Here is a 6591-nt window from a genome sequence, read left to right as displayed (position 1 = left end):
TATTTTTAGTTGTCCGATTAATGTCTTTCTAATTTTAGTAGAGACGGGGGTCTCACTCTTGCTCAGGCTGGCCTCGAACTCCTGAGCTCAAACAATCCCCCCGCCTCGGCCTCCCAGAGTGCTAGGATTACAGGTGTGAGCCACCTCACCCGGCCCAACAAACTTTTAAAGAAAAAGTAATACCCATGCTACACGATCTCTTCCAGGATAAAGAAGGTGTGGCCACCATTCCAACTCATTTTATGAGACCAGCCTTTCCCTGATACCAAAACCAAAGACATAATGAAAGGAGAGCAATGTAGATTAATATCATTCTTGAACACAGATGCAAAAATCTTCAACATACTATTAGCAAATTGAATCCACAATACATAAAATATAACACAACACGACCAAGTGTGGTTTATCCTGAGAATAAAAAACTAGTTCAAGTTTTTAAAATCAGAGTGATTCAACACTAATTCATAAAAACAAATTCAGAATACAAGGTTACATTTTTATCCTCTTGAAGGACATAGTCAGGAAAACTTATAGCTAACATCACATGTAATGGTGAAAGACTGATGCCTTTCCCTCTGTGATGGGGAATAAGGCAAGGACAAAAACTCTCAGCATTCCCATTCAATACCTCGCTGGAAGTCCCAGACAGTACAATAAAGCAAGGAAAAGAAATAAAAGGCACGCAGATTGGAAATGAAATCATGATAAAATGTCCCTATTTATGGATGACATGATTGCTATGTATGATAGCCTTAGGAAATTATGAAAGATTTCCTAGAACTAATAAATGAATTTATCTAGGATGCTGTATACTAGGTAAATGTTAAAAATAAACCAATCATAATTTTTGTTTTCATTTTAAAACATTAATTGAGGGGGTACAAGTGCTTTTGTTACATAGATACCTTGTATAATGCTTAATTCAGGGCTCATGGTGTGCCTGTCACCAGAATAGTGCTCATTATACCCAACAGGTAAGTTTTTATCAAATTGCCTCCCTCCCAACCTCCCCTTACTTGGTTTCTCACGTCCTCTATAATGCCTTGTGCCCATGTGTACCCATTGTTTAGCTCCCACTTATTAGTGAGAAAATGTAGCGTTTGGTTTTCCATTCCTGAGATACTTCACTTAGGATAATGGTCTCAGGTCCCATCCAAGTTGCTGCAAAAGACATTATTTCATTCCTTTTTGTGGCTGAGTAGTACTCCATAGTATACATATATAACACGTTTTCTTTATCTGCTCATCAACTCATGGGCACTTAGGTTGATTCCACACTTTGCAACTGTGAATTGCGCTGCAATAAACATTCAAGTGCAGGTGTCTTTTTGATAAAATGATTTCATTTCCTTTGGGTAGATACCCAGCAGTGGGATCTCTGGATATAATGATAGGTCTACATTTATTTCTTTGAGGAATCTCCATACTGTTTTCCATAGAGGTTGTACTAATTTGCAGTCCCATCAACAGTATATAAGCATTCCTTTCTCTTCGTATCCATGCCAACATCTACTGTTTTTTGACTTTTTAATCATGGCCATTCTGATAGGGGTAAGGTCGTACCTCACTGTGGTTTTAATTTGCATTTCTCTGATGATTAGTGATGTTAACCGTTTCATCATATGTTTGTTGGACATTTGTCTATCTTCCTTCAAAACTTTCTGTTCACGACTTTTACCCACTTTCGGATGGGATTGTCTTTTTTTGCTTGCTGATTCATTTGAGTTCTTTTTAGATTCTGGATGTTATTTGTCCTTTGTTAGATGCATAGTTTGCAAATATTTTCTCCCATTCTGGAGGTTGTCTATTCACTATGGAAATTATTTCTTTGGCTGTGCAGAAGCTTTTTAATTTAACTAAGTCCCATTTATCTATTTTTACTGTTGCTGTATTTGTCTTTGGGTCTTAGTCATAAATTCTTTGCTTAGGACGCTGTCTAGAAGAGTTCTTCCTATGTTTTTCTCTAGAATTTTTATGGTTTTGTGCCTTAAGTTGAAGTCTTTTATCCATCTTGAATTAATTTTTGTATATGGTGAGAGATAGGGATCCTGCTTCATTCTTCTGCATGTGCCTATCCAATTTTCCCAGCACCGTTTATTGAATTTTCTGAGCATATGTTATTGTCTGCTTTGCTGAAGATCAGTTCTTTGTAGGTAGGTGGTTTTATTTCTGCATTCTCTATCTATTCCATTGATCTATATCTCTACTTTCTTACCAGTACCATTGCTCTTTAGGTTACTATAGCCTTCTAGTATAATTTGAAGTCAGGCAATGTGATGCCTACAGATTTGTTCTTTTTGCTTAAGATTGCCTTGGCTATTTGGGCCCCTTTTTGGTTCCCAATGAAGCTTAGGATTATTTTTTTCTAGATCTGTGAAATATGACTAGGGGATTTTGACTGGCATTGTGTGGAATCTTTAAATCACTTTGGGCAGTCTGGACATTTTAATTATGTTGATTCTACTAATCCATGAGCAAGGGATGTCTTCCCATTTGTTGGTGTCACCTGTGATTTCTTTCATCAATCTTTTATACTTCTCCTTGTCGAGATCTTTCATCTCCTTGGTTAAGTATATTCCTAGGTTTTTTATTTTCCTTGTAGTGATCGTGAATGGTACTGAACCCTTCATTTGACTCTTGGTTTGACTGTTATTAGTATATAGAAATGCTACTGATTTGTGGACATTGATTTTGTAACCTGAGACTTTGCCGAATTTATTTTTCATTTCCAGGAGCCTTTTGGTGGAGTCTTTAGGCTTTTCTAAATACAAGATCATATCATCAGCAAACAGAGATAGTTTAGCCTCCTTTTTCCTGATTTGGATGCCCTGTATTTCTTTCTCTTGCCTGATTGCTCTGGCTAGGAATTCCAACACAATGTTTTTGGGTTTTTTCAGATTTATTTATTTTGTTTTGTTTTATTTTTTTATTTCAGCTATGTTGACTAGAAGTGGTGACAATGAGCACCTTTGTCTTGTTCTAGTTCTTAGCGGAAATGCTTTCAACTTTTCCCCATTCAGTATGATGTTGGCATTTGGTTTGTCATATATGGCTTTTATAATTTTGAGGTATGTTCCTTCTATGACTAGTTTATTGAGGGCTTCTAATGATGAACAGGCACCGGATTTTATCAAATGGTTTCTCTGCATCTGTGTGGATGATCATAGGGCTTTTGTTTCTGTTTTTGTAGTGAATCTCACTTATTGATTTGTATATGTTGAACCATCCTTGCATCCCTAGGGTAAAACTCACTTGGTCATAGTGGACTATCTTTTTGATGTGCTGTTGAATTGCATTTGCTAGTATTTTCTTGAGGATTTTTGCATCTCTGTTCATAAGGGATATTGGTCTATAGTTTTCTTTTTTTTTTTTTTTCTCCATTGCACTTTTATTTGAATGTAATATTTGGGACAATTATCCAAAAGGGATGATAATTGCCAATTTAATCTGAGGTCATAATAAAACAAGCAACAAAACAGTGTTTGGGATCTCAGTTTCTCACCCTTATCATCAAGACTCACTGCCTCCCATCATCAATATTTATTGAGCATTTACAGTGTACTAGGCACAATAGAACATACAGAAAACATTGTCCCTGCTCTTGAGGAGCTTACATTCTAAAAGAAAAAAATACACCTTTTTTTAAATGGCATTTTTGTTTGGTGTTTTCTGCAAAGTACTGAGGAAATAGTCTGTAGAGTGAGCTTTGGGTATAACTTAGCCCCATCATTATTTAGAGAATAGAAGAAGAGAAAGAGGAAGGATTTTAAAGGCAGACAATGACAGACCATTCAGGATAGGTAGAGCTTAAAGGGAGATAAACACAATCTCATCAACTAAGGAGATTTGCTGCAGTAAAGAGGATGAGGGAAATAGTTTGTGGGATGCAAGCAAAGGAAGCAGGGTATCTTAGACTTTGAATGGAGCCAGAAAGATCATGTGGCCTTTTCTCAAGTACATGGCCACCAAGTAGGAATGGCTGGTGACAAGACAGAAGGATAAAAAAGGAAGGTAATCTTGTGCACCTGACAAATAGAATAAAAGGTCAAAATTGAAGGCAAGCTGTAAGACTATCAAGAAATTCTTAAAAACCAAAAGTTATTTGGAAGCACAGAACTTACAGTTAATGCTACCCAACGTCATGATGGCCCAGAACATTGTTGCTTCCTAAGTTAGAAAATGCCATATGCCAAAATTTTAAATGGAACAGATTACTTTTTTCCAATCAATCTCCCCCTCCCCCAGAAAAAATAACAACTCATTTTTTGGGGGGTTGGGAGGAGGAGAGGGGAACATGGGACATGGTTGGAAACAGTAGTTATATTAGTAGTATTTTTGTTATGATAAACTTTGTCTTTAAACTTGGTAAAAGCCCATTAGCTGTCAAGAGGGAATAAGGAATAAATTTCCAAAAATGTACAATTTCCTTTAGAGAAGTTTCAGAACCAAAAGACTAATTTACATGAAAAGCTGTAGAGAAAGTAGTTGAAAAGTCCATTCATAAAACTTTTATTCCACTTACATGAACTTAATACACGTGTTCTTAACAATTATGCTTGGATTGTTCATGAAAATCTCATAAGACATTTAAACAAAGCTAGCCATCATCTCAAATTATTTCCCTGTTAACCATTTTTTACAGCACATGCATGTTAGACAAGTATCAAAAAAAAAAATCACAAAAGCAAAAAACCTAAAAAAAGTTAAATACATGGGTTTTTTTGTTTTACTGCTATGTTTGATATGCACGAAGTAATGGGTATCAAGCAATTCATTTTACTGCATCTTTACTTTTACATTTGTTCTTAGGTTGCCTAAAACATTTAAATACAAATAAAATGAGTGTAGCAAAATAATGAAAGCAAACAGCAGGTAACTTTACAAAAAATGGAATGTGAACCGTTTCTGCCCTTATCCAGAGTAAATTGGGTCACAATTTTGTCTAAAGGAACACTTCTGCAGCTGTAGTCAAAGGTGTGCACATTGAGATTGAGTATTCTACAGATACACATGGTTTAAACATGTAGTATCCATGACATATCTGTTTCTACCACAGCCTTGTAAGTGCTCCAAACCTTAAAAGTACCCACAATAACTACACCTGTGACCGGAACCAATTATCCCTTTTATCCCCCACCAGGACAAACCAATACATAGGCAGTTTTCTTTGCTTAGACATGGAAGCAGTTTTAACATTGGCCCTTGTGAAGCCACAATGTACCAAAAGTACTATGCCGAACATTTATAACTTGTATAAAAATTCCACATCCCCATATTGGCCACCTCAAGATGAAAACAGATAATTCCCTAAATGTTAACTGGCTCTACTCCCCTAATATTAAACATAAAAACCACATGGGAAATATAGAAATTCAAATAGAAGTAACATAAACCTGTCATAAATTGTAAACAAAAAACTATTTGTGGGACAGCATGGATGACAAAATGGTCTACTGTGTAAATTTTAGAATGAGGCAGACAAAAGTTGGAAGGCCGGTTAATTTTCCCCTCCTTCTCCTGCTTCAGCTTCATCTCCTTGGGTATCCGATGTCCACAATGTCAAGTTGTCTCTTAGCAATTGCATTGTTAGCGTGCTGTCTTTGTATGACTCTTCACTTAATGTATCAAGTTCAGCAATGGCTTCATCAAAAGCTGTTTTTGCAAGAGAGCAGGCTTTCTCTGGGGAGTTCAGAATCTCGTAATAGAACACAGAGAAGTTAAGGGCCAGACCCAATCTGATAGGATGTGTTGGTTGCATTTCCTTTTTGCTGATTTCAAAAGCTTCTTGGTATGCTTGTTGTGACTGATCCACAATCCCTTTCTTGTCATCACCAGCAGCAACCTCAGCCAAGTAACGGTAGTAGTCTCCCTTCATTTTCAAATAGAAGACTTTGCTCTCTGCTTGTGAAGCATTGGGGATCAAGAACTTTTCCAAAAGAGACAGTACATCATTGCAGATATCTCTTAGCTCGGTCTCAATTTTCTCTCTGTATTCTCGAGCCATCTGCTGTTTTTTCTCAGCATCTTCCGTCTTTTGCTCAATACTTGAGACGACCCTCCAAGATGACCTACGGGCTCCTACAACATTCTTATAAGCAACTGAGAGAAGATTCCTCTCCTCATTGGATAATTCAGCTCCTTGCTCAGTTACAGACTTCATGCAGGCTGCCATGTCATCATATCGTTCAGCCTGCTCGGCCAGTTTGGCCTTCTGAACCAGCTCATTTTTATCCATGACTGGATGTTCTGTGTCCGGAGTGGGTGGCGGCGGGCGGACGGACGGGGGCTCAGCAGTCTCTGGGCAGCGGCAGCGGCGAGGCTGAGACTCTGTCCCTGGATCTCGCTGCTCACAGGCTGTAGTTTTCTCTTATGGTTGTGTTCTTTCCTGGCTTTGGTATTAAGGTGATACTGCCTTCATAGAATAAGTTAGGAGGAGTCCCTCCCTCCTACTAAATGTTATGGAATAGTTTCTACAGGATAGGTTCTTCTTTGTAGGTGAGGTAGAATTCAGCTGTGAATCCATCTAGTCTGGGGATTTTGTTTGTTGGGAGATATTTTATTACTGCTTCAATCACATAGCTTGTTATTCAT

General features: G+C 37.5%; 1 pseudogene across 1 annotated transcript; it reads right to left on the bottom strand.

Annotated features, from left to right (window-relative positions):
* Window positions 1-4223: 4223 nt before the first annotated feature.
* LOC105814944 lies at window positions 4224-6350 on the bottom strand (annotated as a pseudogene). The gene has a single exon (XR_001137716.1). The product of XR_001137716.1 is annotated as a 14-3-3 protein zeta/delta pseudogene (transcript).
* Between the last annotated feature and the right edge of the window lie 241 nt (window positions 6351-6591).

The sequence above is a fragment of the Propithecus coquereli genome, unplaced genomic scaffold (assembly GCF_000956105.1).
Source record: "Propithecus coquereli isolate 6110/MARCELLA unplaced genomic scaffold, Pcoq_1.0 Scaffold31, whole genome shotgun sequence".
NCBI lineage: Eukaryota > Metazoa > Chordata > Mammalia > Primates > Indriidae > Propithecus > Propithecus coquereli.
Note: the sequence above shows the minus strand (reverse complement) of the source record. Positions and strands in the feature narration are given on the sequence as shown.